Genomic DNA, 16684 nt, shown 5'->3' with positions numbered 1-16684 from the left:
GGAGGCATGTGGGCTTGATCCCAGGGCTTCGGGATAGAAACAGGCGTTTCTCGGGCACCTGGACTCTCCTGGCTGCTGTGCTGGGCTGGGGCCCCGAAAACCAGCCCTGTTCAATCCATAGGCAGAGAGAGTCCTTGGGGGAGGTAAGCTAGACTTCTGTGAGACAGGTCACAGGCAGGACAGCGCCTGTGCCAAGGAGAAGAGGGGTTCTGCTGGGTGGCGGGCAGCAGGTGAGGGGTAGCGGTGGCCCAGCCCCAAGCCAGGTTCTGTGTTATGGCACTGGAGCCTGGGCTAGGGGTGGCCCAGCCCCAAGCCAGGTTCTGTGTTATGGCACTGGAGCCTGGGCTAGGGGTGGCCCGGGGAGTGCTCAGGAGCAGACGCCCGGGGAAAATTCAGGTAGGAGGCCCAGCGGTGCGGGGTGGGGGGAGGCCCTGCATTCTCATGTGCTGGGGGTCAAATGTGCTATCTCTCGTGGACGCCTTGCCCTGGGTGAGGGCTGGCTGGGTGCTGTTCCAGGCATACTGTGAGGAAGAGGAGGGTGCTGACACCTGAGGGGCACGGGGCAGAGTTGGGGGAAGTGGTGGCTGAGCCTCTCCCGCCCCAGGCGCTGTGCAGACTGGCCCCACACCAGTCTGGGCCGGAAGCAGCCTGGGCATTTGGGCTTTGTGGATGAAGGTAGGGTCCAGTACTTCATAATGAAGGTCTCCTCTGCTCCTTTTCCCCCCTCCCCAGTGGTCCTAAGAATACCCTTTAAAAAGTTCTGAAGCTGGGGGAGCACTGGACGGAGCCAGGAGTCGGGCTGGCCAGGCACGCCTGGAAGCTGAGGAGACACAAGTGGGGTGGGGCCTACTGTGGGCTCCGAGTGGGAGGTGGGGTGGAGTGGGAGCAGGGGCCCTGTCTGGGCCACATTCTCTGAGAACAGGGGTCTTTTCAGTTGTCTCAGATTTCGGTTTTGGGTTTGCCATGTATTGGGTGGGGGTCGGAGGGGGTCGGAGGGTCCCCGAGCCTCCAGCTCTCAGGTGTCAGCCTGCCTAGCACGCAGGCTGCTCTGAGGACCAGTCATGGGGAGATGGCACTGGTGACTGTGTCTGGTGGGCTGCAGAGCACGGACTTGGTGTAATCACTCATGCTTGAGAAACCGCTGTCTTCATGCAGATATTCCTGTCATCCCTGGAAGATCAGCTCAGATCCAAGAGCCACGCAGCCGAGCCTGGGAGGGGCCTGGGAATCCGTCCCACTGACCCTCCACAGCCCTCGGCTCTGCCCCAGAGCCTGGGCAGCAGCTGGACAGCTCCCTGCCATCTGCAGGAAGCCGGGTCACCCTCAGAAGGAAACAGGGAGGTGCCTGCCAGGGGTCCTGGGGAGGAGAAGCAGTGTGGAAGGGGTGTGGCCAGGAAGGCAAATGGCCCAGCGCCCATGTCTGGGGCTCACGTTCATCGCAAGTGCATCGGGGTTGGCCTGGGCGTTGACTTCTTGTGCTGTCTCTGTCCTTGGACAGCTTGAGAGGGCTGCTGTGGGGTCCCGTTAGCATGTCAGAGGAGGGTGAGCAGTGTGGAAGGCAGCTCGTTTTGTCTGCCTTGTTGGAAGTTCAGCCCGGGACTTGAGACACAGCGTGTTGGAACTCTAAGGATGGTTTTGAGGTGCGACTGGACTTCCTTGTGCTGTAGCCTGGACAGGCTCCTCTGCCCCCACCCCACGTTCCCCTGCTTGTTTGAAGGACACCGAACACCTGCCTGGCCTAGTGGAGGCCTAAGTAGAGGCGGGTGAGGTGATCTGTGAATAGCTGTCTATTGCAGACCGCAAGGGGACTGACAGCGTGACCTATTCTTGTTCTAAATGGGTGCTTGAGAGAGTTCATGGAAAAATAAATGTATTCCCATTCCATCTGCCTGTGAACTCTTTGAAGCCCCCTGGTAATACCAAGTTTGGAGCAGAAAGCCCACCTGGCTCTGAAGTGGGTTGTGTTCCCTGAAAGGGCTGATGAAAGTGAAGCCGAGTGTATTGTCCCCCATGCCAGCTGGGCCGGCATTGTGCACAGAGCATTAGGCCGCTGCCTGCGATGGCGGCTTCCCTGTCAGAGCACTGGTTCAAGTTCTGCCTTCGGATCCAGCTCTCTGCTGATGCACCTGCGAAAGCAGCAGAAGGTGGCTGAGTGCTTGGGCCCCTGCACCCCTGTGGGAGACCTGAATGGAGTTCCAGGCTCCTGACTTGAGCCAGTGAACCAGTTGATGGAACATCTCTCTCTCTTTCTCTGTCTCTGGCACTCTGCCTTTATAAATCTGAATAATACTACTAATAAAGTCCCCAGTGAAGGAGGCGTCCAGCTGTGCCATGCCCTGGAGGAAGCCTTGCAGGGCCTCTGACACCGGAGACCCTGGGAGGGATCTCAGGAGGGGTCCGGGTTCCTGCTGCTGCTTGCACCGTTCCCGTGCGGCATTCTTCCTGTGGGCAGTGGACATTTGGGCCAGCTGCCTGGGCACATTTCCTGTGCTCAGCAGTACAGTGGCAAATACTGCAGGAACTGCCGCTTGTACCCTGGAGAGCGCACACAGCTTTTCAGACATAAGATGAGGACCTAGAAGATGTTGCTGATAAGGAGACATGAGCCAGGTCCCACAGGAGACCCTCCGCCAGCCTCTGGGTCTGTGCCGTGGTCTGCAGCCGCGGCCCCAGCCAAGGCCCCGTTCCTGTCCTTAGGGCACAGCAGTGTCTCCGGAAAGAGCCTGCACCGTATCGCCCTGACGGGCATGTCCTGATTGATGTAGCTATTATCCTATTTGTCTGCTTCCAGTGAACATACAGATTTATGTCTGTTTCTCTGGCCAGATCAGTGTTCCGGCCAGACTCCTAGGTCGCAGCTGGGACACGTGGAAGGCTCTCGAGATGGTTATTGTCAAATGAGGATGCTACTGCTGGTCACGTAGGGATGTTGTGGGAACTTGGACTTCTGGGGTGGCGTTTTCACTCGTCACAGGCAGAAACTGGGCAGAGGCAGAGAGGGTGGCCTCACTGGAGTCAGGTCCAACACCTCCTTGAGACATTTTAAACCACAGATCTTGCCATGGCTCCAGAGCCACTGCCCCTGCGTTCCTCAGGCCCCACGGTGTCTGCCTGCCCCCAGGCTGGTCTGACTATGAGGAGACACAATGAGTGTCCCCAGGGGACTGGGCTGAGAGGTGGGTCCCCTTTCTTAACAGGACTTGGTGGGCCCTGTGCTTGGAAGGGGAGCAAGCACCCTCGCCACCTGACCTACAGCCCCGGCCCCGCAGTGCCGAGGAGGAAGCCACACACAGACCCTAGAGGGTGGCTGCAGGCTGGGGCTAGGGCTTGGCTTCGCCCTGGTTGGCGGCGCTGGCCCAGTGCTGGGAGCTCCAGGCTGGTCTCGAGGCAGAGTGGCAGCAGCAACCTCACAGGGCTGTGGGGAGATTCCAAACCTCAGGAAGTGCAGCTGCTCGTAGACTCAGTGTTCTGAGGCTCAGGCTTCCTTCTGAGGCTCTCTCTCTTCCTCCGTCCCCTCAGGGAGCTCACAGACCGGGAGCAGAGACAGGAGGCTGTGGGGGGACTGTTGGGGGTGGGAGCAGCCTGGCTCCCCAGGGTGGGGCACCTTGCAGACTGCAGACAGCGTCTGGGGGTGGAGGAGGGCCGGGCTCAGCATCCTGCTGGGGGGCTGTCCAGCTGGTCTTGGGGGATCAGCGGTCAGGCAGAGTTCGCCAACAGGGAAGGGGCTGTGGGCCGGCCATTCTAACCATTGCAGCGTGGTAGTGCCAGGCAGGAGGTGAGTTCCGTCCGCCTCACCCTGGGCTTGCTTCCCAGCCCCGTGGTGGAGTGTGGCATCGCAGGGTCCCCATAAGTAGCCTCAGGACCGTCCCCTCCCCATCCCCTGTGCACTAGATTGATCTCCCTCTCAGACCAGCCAGCTCGGACCCAAGCTGGGGCTTCCAAGGGCTGATGGGCTCATTTCCTGTGTTCCCAGCCTCCATGTCGTGGGCTCCCCTAACTGTGCTGCCTGTGTCCCCGCAGAGAGTGAGCCGAGGCTGCAGATCACAGCATGTGGGCGCCTGCACGGTGCTGCTTCTGGGTGTCCCTATATTCACCCTTAGAGCCACCTCCCACAGGCCATTCAAGAAGAAAACGGTTGCTCCTTTAGAATGACCATGTTGCAAAACCTGTCACGTGCAGGAAGTGGAGTGAGGACCTGCAACTCTGCAGGGTTAGCGTCTCTCTGGGACGGGACAACACCACACTGCATGGCCAGGGGGAGACAGCTGGTTTCCTACAAGGATCCTCCTCAGGGCAGATAGCAAGAGACAAAATGAAAAATTAGCCTTTCCTACCCCCCATTTTTGTGCATTTCCAGGTCTTTTTGCTGCTCTCCACTTTTATTCATAGAGGTGATTGTAGTGTGTGTGTGTACATCTGTGTGCTTTTTATGCTGAACGGAAACATTGATGTTTCTTGTATAGTAAACATGTTTTATACATGTCGCTCAAGGCTAAAGGAGGCTTGGTCAGATGGATGCAAGGTAACCACAGTCTGGTCCTGTTGGCCGCAGTCTACTTCCTTGCAGACTGTTGACTGATGTCAGTCTAAGCAGCGGTTTGTGCATCGAGCACAGGGTATGGCCTCAGCGTGGTCTCGACGCGGGTGCCCCAGCCTCTGCTGGATCTCGGCGTGGGCCAGTGAGCCTGTTTTCTGAGCCTCCATTTGCTCCTCCGTAGAGTGAAGACGCCGGGGGCCACAGATCCTCAGTAGGGTTTGAGGAAGCTCTTAGATCGCAGTGGAGAGCTGTCCCTCGGGCTCACAGAAGTCATGCTGTGGGCACTGGAGGTGGACCGGGGTCTGTGAGGACCACTGGAATCACCCTGCTGTCTTGATGTGGAGAAGAGGAAGCTGAGGTTCTGGGATGCGAGCTTGGGGCTGAGTGTCGCGGCTGCAGAGGGTCCAGTGGGCCTCTGCCAACCCTCAGTCTGCGTGTCAGCTGTGGCTTCTGAGACGTCTCTTGTCTCAGTCCACGAGTGGCCCTGGAAGCAGCTCCAGGTAGGCCCAGGAGGCGAGCAGGCAAGACCTCTCTGTGCCTGTCGCAGAGCCCGGTGTGCTCCCTCGCAGTCTGCTGTGAGGCGCGTCTTCCTGGTGTTTCCATAGATACCTGGCCATGGTGACTAATGGGGCTCACTCTCTGCCACACTGATTGGAATGTCCCACTGCTCTGCCAGCCACCACCACCTCCTTCAACTGCTAACACTCTTCTCTTTATAGCTCTTCATGTCTTCTCAGACGCCTCAGTGATTGGTCTGTGCTGTCCCTCCGGGACGTCCAGTGAATACAGATGAGGTTGGAGCTGCCTGGTGGAGTGGGTATTTTCAGTACACAGCCTCCAAATAATCAGCCAGCAGGGCCCCCGGGAGCGCGCGTCTGCTGGTGGAGGTGGGGATGAGGCCGGCAGCAGGGACAGAGTGGTCGCCTGGTCGCTTGTGCAAGGGTGCCCCTCTGCCTTGTCCCAGAGGGGACGTGGCTGCCTCCCTCACACGGGGGGAGCCCGGCGTGGAGCCCAGACTGTCCACGTGCATTTGTTCTGACCAAATTGCTCTTCCTCTTTCACCAACTGGGAAGCAGAGAGGTGAGGCCTGACCTCGCGCTGCACGGCGTTTGCTGGTTCTCCAATTGGCTGATTCATCCATCATTCAGTAACTACCCATTGGCCAGCTGTGAGCCAGGCACCGTTCCTGGTGTGGGGGACCCCAGAATAAGTGACCCTCACTCCCTGCCATGGCGAGAGGCACAGACTGTTGAGCGCTCCATAGACCGCACCCATGCTGGTACGCGCAGCCCTGGAGAGCAGGCCAGTGTCCTGGGCACAGCTGGAGCAGGGAAGGAGCCAGTGCTTGGGGATGCAGCGCAGATCCTGCGGGCACTGACTGAACTCAGCGGCTGGGCGAGGCCATGGAGCCCACCAGGCCTCCCCTCTCTGCGGCGCCTTCTGCACCCAGCCAGCTCCACTCAGAGGTCTGCGTCCTGCAGAGCCAGGCAGCTGGAAGGCTGTGCAGGCGCTGAGGCCGCCGGCCTACCTCTTGGGGCTGTCCAGAACTCTGCTGAGACGTTTCCTGTCAGATGGCATGCATAGCTGTCTTGGGAGAAGGGTGGTGTATTTCTAACCTGAGGTCCCTGCGGAGTGGCCACCACAGCTCACCAGGCGCAGCCACGTCTCAGACTGCCCGGGCGAGGTGGCAAGGAAACCAGCACCTCTGTGTGGCCTCCCTGGCAGCAGCCTGCCCACGGAGTCCCCCTCCTTGCCGGGTAACCTAGCAGTGGCCCTGGAATGTGGCTTCCCCAGCGTCACCCGTATCTCCCCACATCTGCTCCCAGGCAGCTGGGCCAGGTGGTTTCCGTGAGGCCCGGAGGCTGCTCTGCTGGGGCCGAGGACCACTTCCTTGGAGTACAGCCGTGGCTGGTAGCCATCTGGCCTGAGGCCCTACTGGCCGGGCAGTAGGAGACTGAGGGATGTCTTCCTGTGACTCTGGTGTCTCTGGGCACAGAGCGAAAGAGAGGACTCTTCTTTTGTTCTTCTTTCCAGGAGTAATGATTTTATTTATTTTTGAAAAAAATAAAAAGTGAAGACAAAAAATAAAAATCCCTATGCGGGGAAAAAGCCCCAGCTCCTAGCACCTGTGCTTGGAGGTCACCGCCTGCTGTTCCTGCTGCTCCTCTGTCTCTGTGCCCCGCTGCAGCTTTGAGAGGCACCTGGCCCCTTCCCCTCGCTTCCACACCACCTCCCTTCATGGCTATGCCTCTCCTCCCCTCCAGCCCCTATGCTGCCATGGACACCCTCCTCTAAGATAACCCCTGGGGGACTTCTTGCCCCTATCATCTTCCTCGTGAGAGCTGAGTGATGTGGGTGTCACCCTTTGGATTCTGCGCAGTCCCTCGGGAACAGGCATCGTCTGCAAGGAGCTGTCCCACGGGGTGTCCCCACTGCCAGGCCTGCTGCTTTGCCTGCGGTCCTCACTGTAGCTCAGGGCCATCTTCCAACCGTATTGTGTTGGCTTCCTGCCCAAAGTGCTTCTGGGGCCCTGGGAGGCTGCAGGGGCCCCCTGTGGCAGGGCTCAGAGAGCTCTCCCTGGCCGGCAGTGCCCTGCTGCTGGCCTCGTACCTGCTCCTCCTTTCTCACCCACTGCATCTTCCTAGGGAGCTGCCTCCAGACTCCATCACCTGCTATTGTTTGTCCCTGTGGCCACGGACAGCCTGTTCTCACGGGCCATTGCACCTGCTGCCCTCGTAATCCCATGCAGCTCTCTCGTTCTGGATGTCCCAGACCCCTCTCAGTTGAGCTCCGGTGCTGCTGTGCCCTCCCACAGCCCTTGCGCTGTGGGTTTCCCCTGAGGTTTCCCTTGGTGCGTGCCCGTGTCCCCTGCAACCAGGTGGTGCCCAGGAAGGGGGAGTTGACTATATGACAGCATCAGTGAAGGAGGCCGTCCTCCTCCCACGTGTGCATGGCCAGATTCGAGCCACGGCATCGCGGTTACTTGTCCATGCGACCTCACTGGTTCCATGTTGACGTGCCCACGTGCACTCAGGCGATCCCTTCTTGTTTGTCGTCAGTGGTTTCATTTCCCCATCGGTACAGCTGAGGTGGGCATCCTGTGCCTTGTGGCAGGCTTGGTGGGTTCCTAGGGCTCAGTCTCGAGCAGGGTCAGGGGTGTGGTGTGAGCGAGCTTCGTGAGGACCCGCGTGCTTGTGGCTGGCGTGGCTCTGGGGAAGTTGTACCGATCCACTCACCTGCCAGCCACGACACAGTGACATAGTGTGGGTCCCTCTGCGTGCCCTATGAGGCACCAGGTGTGGTTGCCTTCCTAACCCTGGCGCAGCCCCTCCCTCTGTCTTACTCCAGTGCTAGCAAAGAACGTGGGGCGATGCTGGCTGGGCTGAGCTCTGTTCCAGGGGCAAGGGTCTGATCGGGAACAAGTGTTTCTGAGCCAGGCCCTGCGGGTACTCAAGTACAGAGGACAGGAGCAGGGCCCAGAACAAAGCAAGTGTGGGGTGCTGCCCCAGACCCCCGCTCCCTCATATAACGGAGCTCCCTCAAGCTCTGACATCCTCCCTGTGGGAAGCTGTCACCACTGCCACCAAGGGTGCACCCTGTCTCCTCCCTTACCACTCGGAGGCCTCTCGCCTGCTCCCTCGCCTGCCCTCCAAGACTGAGCTCCGGGGAGCAGTGACTGAGTGCTGGCAGGTTGCAGGTGGTCTGCAGGGCTTCCTGGGTCCATCTGGAGGGGTCTGGTCCTCGAGCAGCTGCCCACAGGCCCTGGACACAGCAGGGCCTGATCCATGCCTGTGGCCCCGCACGGTGGCAGGGAATGAAGTACTGGGTGGCCACAGGGAAGGGGAGTCCCGTGCAGCGCACGGCTCTGGAAGATAGCTGCTGGCTCCGTGGTGAGTGCTCACTTACTACTCCCGGCTTCTTGTGAAGGAGAGAGGCGAGCATTCCCTGTCAAAGAGGAACATGAGCTTCGGAGGGGTGATGGACCCACTCGGGGCTCCCAGTAAATCAGCTAACCTCAAGACACCAGCCTCCAAGCATGGTGCAGGATTCTTGCTCCTTCTACAGTCACCCCCTCACTCACCTAACTAGCTCCCTGTCGCTCCCCCTCTTCGTGGAGGAACGACACTAAACCCTGCCTAGGCTTCCTATCCGAGTCACGGCACCATTATGTCGCTCCCCGTCTTCGTGGAGGAACGACACAGGACCCTGCGCTGTTCTTTCGTCTGCTCGGCCCTCCCCGGGTTTGCTGCTGGTTCTTCCCGGGTTGGCTACCGTCCCTTCCACCTCTGTGGAATGGCGGTTCCCCCTGCCACTTTCCCCACTTCCGCGGGGGAGCGGCACACCGCCGGCCGGCTCTCTCGGGGGCTGCACAGGTGTTCCTTCAGATAGATGTTCCTGGTGCATGTTGTCTCTCTCCTCCTTTATAGTCCTCTTCCGCCAATCCCAACTCTGCTACCCACACGCCGAGTACGCTGCTCTCCTCCAATCAGGAGCAGGTCCTGCTGTTTATTGGTTGAACTGGAGGCAGCTGCGTAGAAGCTGTTTCCTCCTCTCCCAGCGCCATATTGTGGGAGAGCAGATGCATAGAATAAGTCTTAATTCCAGTAACTTAGTCTAGTCTGAATTGCTCCCAGTTGCTCCCCACAGCTCCCCACCTGCCTATCTACGTTCTTGTCCACTCATCCATTCTCCCACCTACCCAGGTATAGACACATCCATCCTCCCTCCTCAGTCCATCCTCCCTCCTCAATCCATCCATCTGTCCATCTGTCCGTCTGTCCATCCATCCTCACCCTATCCCCTTCAGCCTTCTGCTCACCTGTCTACCCACCTGTCCCTTCACCCGGCCATCAAGCAAGTGCTGCTGAGCACATTCTGTGTGCTAGTCTGGACCTGGGGGCTGCCTCTGGGGTGCCTCCCCTCTTGTTACCCCCTTCCCACTGCTGGCTTCTTCAAGAGGCTTCTCTGTGGGTGGGACTGCAGCAGGGGCCAATTCTGTGGGCGGCGGGGACCTTCCATATTGTGGGTCAGACCCAGCACCCTTTGTTCCGACAGTCCTCCCTTGTGGCCTGTGGTTTGCCAGTGTGTCCCCAGTACCTTCTGGCTCCTGGGCCGGGCAGATCATCCAACAAGAGACGAGGGATGCAGTGTGAATGCTCATGCAACACACCTGCCTGCCGCGTGTTGGGTAGAAGGGCAGGTGTGAGTGCAGCTTCCAGGTTTCCAGGAAAGGCAGAGGAAAGGAGGCTGGAGTCTGCGGAGAGCGGCAGGTGCCAGCGTGCAGCCCTGACCAGCCAAGAGCTTGATGAGTAGGCTGAGGTCAGCGCTCAGTGGAGCCACCGCAGTGGGAGCAGGCACCCCGGTTACAGCGAGACAGCCACAGGCCAGGATAACCTCTGCTCTCAGATGTGAGCCAGGGACCCACAGCGGCCCCTGTGACGGAGCCTCCAGCCTCAGCCTCCATGGGGCCCAGGCCACACAGGTGTGTGTTTGGCTTCTTTATTTTGCAAAACGCAAACGCGAAGGCATGTGCTTCAGAATTTAAGACGTGCAAAGGATGTCCCAGTTCTGTCTGCGTACAGCTGTCCCTGCTGTGCTCCGGTTTCCAGACGTGGTCTGCTGCTTCTCGGCCCCAGTGGCAGCCGTGGTCAGCCACCCTGTCCTCTGGGCTCTGTGCCCTGGGCGGCAGCCTGCCCAGCCCTGCAGGCCCGCAGCTTGCGTCCAGCCACTGCGTCCAGCCCATCCCCATCCTGCCTCTCTGCCTCTTCTGGTGGGTGCTTAAGTTGCTTCTCTTTCGCTGTTACAAACACTGTTGCAATAAATAGCCTTGTAAATATTCCTCTCCAGAGTGAGTCACACGATGGGGTGTTTATTGCAAACTGAGCAATCTCTTAAGAAATCTCTCCGGTTTTTGTGTTATACTTAGAAAGACTTCCCCGTTTGGATGGTTCTTTTTCACTTTAATCCAAATTAATTGATTTATTTGAATGGCCTCAGTGGCCAGTCTGAAGTCAGGATCCTGGAACTCCATCCTGTCTCCCACATGGGCGGCAGGGGCCCATCCTCTGCTGCTTTCCCAGGTATATCAGCAGGGAGCTGGTTTGGAAGCAGAGCAACTGAGACTTGAACCAGTGCTCATATGGGATGCCCGCCTCACAGGCAGTGGCTTAACCTACTACACCACAGTGCCAGCCCCCCTGGATTATTCTTCAAAAATGCTCACATGTTCTGTATTCTCGCCTAGTCGCTGGGTGTGTGCAGGTCCTCTCCAAGGAACCAGTGTCCTATCTCCACCCCTCCTGTCCCTTTGTAGGACATGCCCCACAGACACTACTGGCCACTCCCCAGCGAGCACCAGTGCCCGGGCTGGGCTACCCTCCTTATGCCTCCTGCCCTCCAGGAGCTCCGAGACCCGAGTAGGGCAGATCCCACACTGCGAGGATGGAGCTTTACTGTGCAGGTGCCCCTCACCCTTCCTGTGCCCCTGGAACCTCCTCCTCCTGGGCCACCGCCCCGTCCTGCCACTGAGTCATGTGAGAGGCGCTGTTGTCTGCCTGTGTCACAGGCTTGTGCCTGGGCCTGTATGACTCCCTCCCCTGCCCCATTTCACGCCCCTGCCTGGTCAGCTGTGGCTCTCCTCAAATCCACCTGTCCCTGCTCCCCGCTCCGTCCCCACAGTAGGCCTGGCCCTTCCTGGTTCTTCCGTGATTGTCTGTGTCCTGTGCTCTCTCTGAACTCAGAACACAGAGAAGGTAGAACGTGTGTGCTTACTGAATGGGTGGGAGAGAGGAAGCCTGCAGTGAAACTCGCTGAAGAAAGGAATGAAGGAGGGAAGGCGGGAGAGGGAAGTGGCCTGATTCATGAAGGCCAGGCTTGCTGGGGCCAAGGCCTCTGAACCCCCCAGACCAGAGTCCCCAGGCCAGAACCCCTTGGCAGGGAGAGGGGTCCTGCTCATCCATGAGGGGCAGCCCTTCCCCGGGTCCCCGTCCGACCTGTGGAGACGGCCTGAAGTGTGATGACAACTTCTCTTGCTGGGCTCCTTGAGTTTTTCCTCTGCTGCCATCTAATCACAGTGAAATCAAGTGAATTGAGACTGCCGGCTTGAATGGATGCTAATTAGCACAGATACAAATCAAGCCCAGGTCTCAGAGGGCTTCTTCATTCCGAAGTTTCGGGCGCTTCCGGGCAGAGCCCACAGATGTGTTTCTACGGTGCTCGTGCCGCTGCCCTTGAACCCGTGATGTTTGTGGTCCGCACCCTAGAATGCCCACATCCTCATGGTTGCCATCACCCCACGTCTGCAAAGGGCAAGGGACGTCGTACTGGTGAATGACTGTGGGATGCAGCCCTCGGTCCCAGCAGAAGTGGCAGGCCAGGCGAGGGGACTGGACTTGGCCATCCAGGGCTCTTCCCATGGCTGACTTCCCCATCACAACCAGGAAAACGGCGCCTGCCCTGCAGACACCATCCCCCTGGCTCCCCACGCCCCTCTCAGTCCACAGCTGGGCTGTCAAAGGGCTGGTGTTTGCGTCTGTTGTCTTTATGGGGCTGGCAACAGGATGTGGCGTGTGACACAGTGTCCTAGGTGTGTTCCATCCCTGGAGTGGGAAGGCAGATTTCCAGATACACCAGTATGACATGCTAAAAATAAGGGTTGGGGTTTTTATTCTTTTCCCCAGTTTTTTTTTTCATTGTTTCTTTTTTAAAATTGGCCCCTGGTGCGTCCATCCTACAGGAGCTTGTGTCTTTGAATGGTGCAGCAGTCTGAAACTCTTGTGTTGAAGGACACGGAGGGAGAGAGCATCTGTTGTTGCTAGAGATAAGAGTAATTGAGTGGGACGTATGGACGCAGCCAGCCGAGACTCACTGTACCACTGAGTGGAACCTCTTGTTTTTCTTGGATGCCCTGGCCAAGGACGGCTCAGGAAGGAATCTCGGGTGCCCGCTGAGTGCATGTCTCCTTGAGCTACCCCGGGGTACCCCAGGCTTGTGGTGGGGAAGCTGTCTCAGAGGGAGAGGGGGGTTGGCCAAGCCCCTGGCTGCAGGTGGTTGGGTGCCCAGGAGTGTGGTGAATGAAGCCCACCAGAGAGGGCCTTGTTGAGACCCCGGGCATCTGTTACTCTGCAAGCACATTGGGGGGGGGGGCCCTGAGTTATGAAGACCACAACAGGAGAAATTGGCTGTCGTTTGGGCTGGGCAGTGGCCGGCAGGTGTGTGCAGCCCAGGAGTGGCTGCCTCTCTTCCCGTCTCTGAGTGCTTGGCCACTTCCAGGGGATTTCCCCAGACAGTAGTGGCTTTCCCAGCCCCAGAGCCCGGGTCAGCTCCTGTCATCAAGGAGCAGGCCAGAGGCTGTGCTGCCAGGGCTCCCGGCAGGCTGTTCCTCACCTGCTGTCCCCGCCTGGAGCCCCTCCCCAGCCACCACACTGTTGCAGGGTGCTGCTGGGTCCACACAGGTGTTGGGGAAAACCCTGGAGTGAAGCTGCCTCTCCAGAGGCAACACCCACTCCCACATAGCCCCATCTGCACGTGCAGCCTTGGCCTCCCTCTCCTCTCCCACGACTTGCAGCCCCATCTCCCTGCTTGGTGGACTCGGGAGGCAGCTGACCTGGGTTCCAGTCCCGGTGTTCTGACCTGGAGCAGGCGCCTTGCCCTAAGACCCAGAGTAGACCTGTGCGTCAGTGGTGCTCTGGGAGTCACTGCCAGCCTCCTTTTCTCCCCCAACCCCACGGGCATCCTCGAGGGCAAGGAGACCCATCCACAGGGAGCTAAACCAAGCCCTGTGTTCCCCGTAAGGGCAGGGGGGAGGGCATGGAGGGCCTGGAAGGGTGGATGATTTCCCAGGGCCAGGCCAGTGTTCTGCCCTGTCTTTGGTGGGTGCTAAGTCCCCTGAGCTCTGTGGACCCATCCTGGCAGGGAACCGCCAGGCTTCTGGCAATCTGGGGCGATGCTGGCTGCAACCCCAAATCCCGGGTTCTATTTCTAGCCTGCCATGGTAAGGACGCCGCTGCTTGCGGAGCCTGGCAGGCCCCTCCCTGTGCTGTTGGTGGCAGATCTATTCTTAGCTGCAGCAATCAGACAGGCAGCGTCCAGGCGGGACAAGCAGGCTGTGGCTGGGGGCCATCCCTGCCCTCCCTCCCAGTGCTGACCCGTTCACGGTCTCACCTTTCTCAGTGGTGGGAACAGCTTGTCAGGTGCACCTGCTGAGCCGTGTGTGAGGGAGGGATGCTGCAGGATGTTTGGATAGGAAGCGCTGCATGGGCATCTTGTCACGCATTCCCCACAGTTGCTGGGTCCCACCTGAGGCCTGGTCCAGGTGCGGCAGGAGCTGAGCTACCTACAGGCCAGTAAAATGGCCGGCTTGAAGCTGTACTCTAGATTTCACCTGCAGAAACCTGTTGGCCTCAGGAGCTCTTACCTGGTGCACAGCGAGAGCCTGAAAGCTGGCCATGCCCTCCTTGTTTCCAGGCTGGGAGATCCCCTACGTGTCCCCGCCTGCTGTGATGTGGTTGAGCCTGGGCATAGTCAGTCCCTGCTCCTCGGCTCAGCTGGAGCTGAGAGCCCTGAAAGCTGTCCCTTCACGGCCACGGCACTGCACCTCCGAGGCATCCAGGTCCTGTGCTGTGCTCAGATGCAGCCAGGTCCTGCGCTTGTCCTCGCAGAGCAGATGAGCCAGATGAGCCTCTGTTGGTGCTCTTGGAACGACCTATAGAGATGAAAGCAGGGCCTGTACCTGAGGTTCTGGATCTTCCTGGGAGGCCCTGGCACACACTGGAGAGGGGAGAGGCACCGTGGACCCTGCCCTGGCTGTAGAGGGGCCCCAGCAGGTGGCTTGGGGCTGTGGGGGCTGTGGAGGCCGTGGGAAGCAGGTGAAGAGAAAGGGCTGTTTCCCTGTCCTCCTGGGCCAAGCTGAGGGTGGCCGGGTGTGGAGTGTAAGTGTCACCTCGTCCCTCCCTGGCCTCACACACAGGGACCAGAGACCCCAGACTCCGTGGCTGAGGGACAAGGAGCCTGCCGGAAGGGGTTGGCTCTGCCTCTGTTCTTCAGCCTTGCAGAGCAGGTGCCCCATGGAGACTATGCAGAGTGCAGATGTGGAGTTTCTTAGGGAAAAAGGCGGTCTGGAGCCAATGTGGGTCAGCCTGGGCCTCAGCTCCTGCAGCCTGGGGACCAGTACCCACTCCCCACTTGGGGGAATGCCAGAGGAAGGGCTCCTTCCAGGGGAGCCGGCCTCCAGGCCACTTTGAAGCCGGACCTTGAGGGTGGCCAGGAAGGGACTTCAAAGGCTCAGCCCCTGACGTTTCCCCAGCAGCCCTTGACAGGCGTCCTTCGCCCCCAGGCCAAGGCTGCTGCTCCGTCCCCAGGCGCTGGGTCCATTCCCACAGCTGGAAAAAAACAGCTGAGTAACCTTGGCTCCCGAGACCGCGGCCGATCTCAGGCCAGTCCTCACGCCGGAAGCAAACGTGCAAGTTTTAGTGGAAAAGGTCCCAGTGGGGTGGGAGGAAGGCAGGGCCTTGGTCGCTCTCCTCGAACGCAGCAAGCAGCCCGCGCTTTCTCCCGACAGAACCGTCTTCCATCCCGCCCCTTCCCTTGTGGGCCCTGCCCCTGCACGGGGAGCTCTGATCCCAGGCTGCCATGGGCAGAAGAGGGGACGATGTGCTTTAAGCACTGTTTCTGTCTGGCCCGAGTGCCTACCAGACGTGGCATCTGTGCTGGAGAGCCGGGCTGAGGCTGCCTTGTGTCGAGACCTCTGGGGAATCTAAGGACAGACATTCAGGCACTTGAGAAAGTTTGTGGGGAAGACAACTAGGAGACGTTTATTGGATGCAAAAATGACTGTGAGATCCACGGGTGGGTCTTCCCATGGAGTTTCTGCAGAGCAGGACTTGTGCACACGCCTTCCCTCTGAGAGGGGACCAGATCCTGCAGATGCCTCAGCCCTGTTTTCTTGAGGGCACAGGTGTGTGATCAGGTGGCAGCAGGGTGGACGTTGTCACCTCCACTTTGCCACCCAAGGAGACCAAGAGTCAGAGGCTCTGAGTATCAAAATCACGCAAGTCGCAGTCTCCGCAGGACCCTGGGGCCTAGTTTGTCCAGAGTGGGCCAAGGAGAGGTACCGGGCCCAGGGCCTAGGCAGAAGCCAGCTCCTCCTTTGCACCTGTGCTGCTGGACAGCAGTGCAGCCATCCAGGAGTGGGCAGGGGCAGGGAAGCCTGGCCAGCTCACACCAGCCTGTGAGGGCTGAGCTGCTGTGAGCCTGGAAGCTTCCAGAACCTATGGGCTGCTGTGTTCACTTAGTGCAGCTGGAGGAAGGAGCAGCTGTTTTTAGGTGGCTGACCCCAGAGCAGAGGAGGCATGCAGATATCAGAGGCCCCTCACCAGCGTCCCAGGGAAGGAAGCTGTCCTTGCATGGACAGTAGGTAGCTACAGCGTCGGGTCCCTGCTCAGCGTGGGACTCACTCCTTTGAGTGGTTGTTTCCTGAGAACAAGCTGTAAACCGACTTCCAGGCCAGGACCTGGGGTGCAACAGAGAGGGCTGGGCCCAGACCTCACACGCTCCTGGGTCTGATCCTGGCTCATTGGATGGCCCGTGAGTGAGTCACAAGCCTTGTCAAAGCCTCTCTGAGTTCAGGGCCAGGGACGCTGGGGCCCACAGGAGCACAGCGACCGACTGTCTCCGAGGCAGCCATCCCTCACCAGGTGACAGACGCCGTGTGGGAATGGAGCGGTGTAAGCTGAGCATCCTCTGCGTGCCCAGGACACAGGCCAGCGTGTGCAGCGGTGTCCGAGTGGAGATGAGCAGGAGGGAGTTCCCTAGGCTAAGGGGGAAGTGGGGCAGAGCGGGCCTGCGGATGCCGGGTTTGCGTGAGGCTCTCTGAGGGGCAGGTGGCCTGAGCCCAGCAATGAGGAGTGTGCGTGCGGGAGGAGGCCGGAGCCCGAGGCAAGAGCCAGACCAAGAGGGCCGTGCCAAGTCTGATCTGCTTCCTGTCCCCAGTGCCGGCCGTCACAGGAGGAGGCAGAGCCGCGCTCCACTAAGTGCGACAGGGTCTTGTGTGTCGGGGTGCGGGTGGTGTGCAGTGACAAGACACAGAGCCCCCATTGACGGGGTGGGTTTTCCTCATGAACAGGAAGTGAGGTCATCTCGTGGTCCTGG

At 59.5% G+C, this 16684-nt stretch overlaps 1 protein-coding gene and 1 long non-coding RNA gene across 3 annotated transcripts in view; one reads left to right on the top strand and one right to left on the bottom strand.

The window, feature by feature from the left end:
* Positions 1–16684, top strand: part of TRAPPC9 (trafficking protein particle complex subunit 9) — a 564887-nt gene that overhangs the window by 466666 nt on the left and 81537 nt on the right. The gene's annotated exons all lie outside the window — the stretch shown is intronic.
* On the bottom strand, positions 5307–10809 carry LOC149126355 (uncharacterized). Of its 2 annotated transcripts, XR_016236039.1 has the most exons (3): positions 8619–10797; positions 8150–8482; positions 5307–7773 (listed from the first exon to the last, which is right to left on the bottom strand). It is a non-coding gene; the product is annotated as an uncharacterized LOC149126355 (long non-coding RNA). The 2 variants fall into 2 exon arrangements; XR_016236038.1 differs by having other exon boundaries at positions 8150–10809.

Source organism: Oryctolagus cuniculus, chromosome 6 (genome assembly GCF_051225735.1).
Source record: "Oryctolagus cuniculus isolate XC-2025 breed Fujian yellow rabbit chromosome 6, ASM5122573v1, whole genome shotgun sequence".
NCBI lineage: Eukaryota > Metazoa > Chordata > Mammalia > Lagomorpha > Leporidae > Oryctolagus > Oryctolagus cuniculus.
The sequence above is the reverse complement of the archived record's forward strand: the minus strand, read 5'-3'. Positions and strand labels throughout refer to the sequence as shown.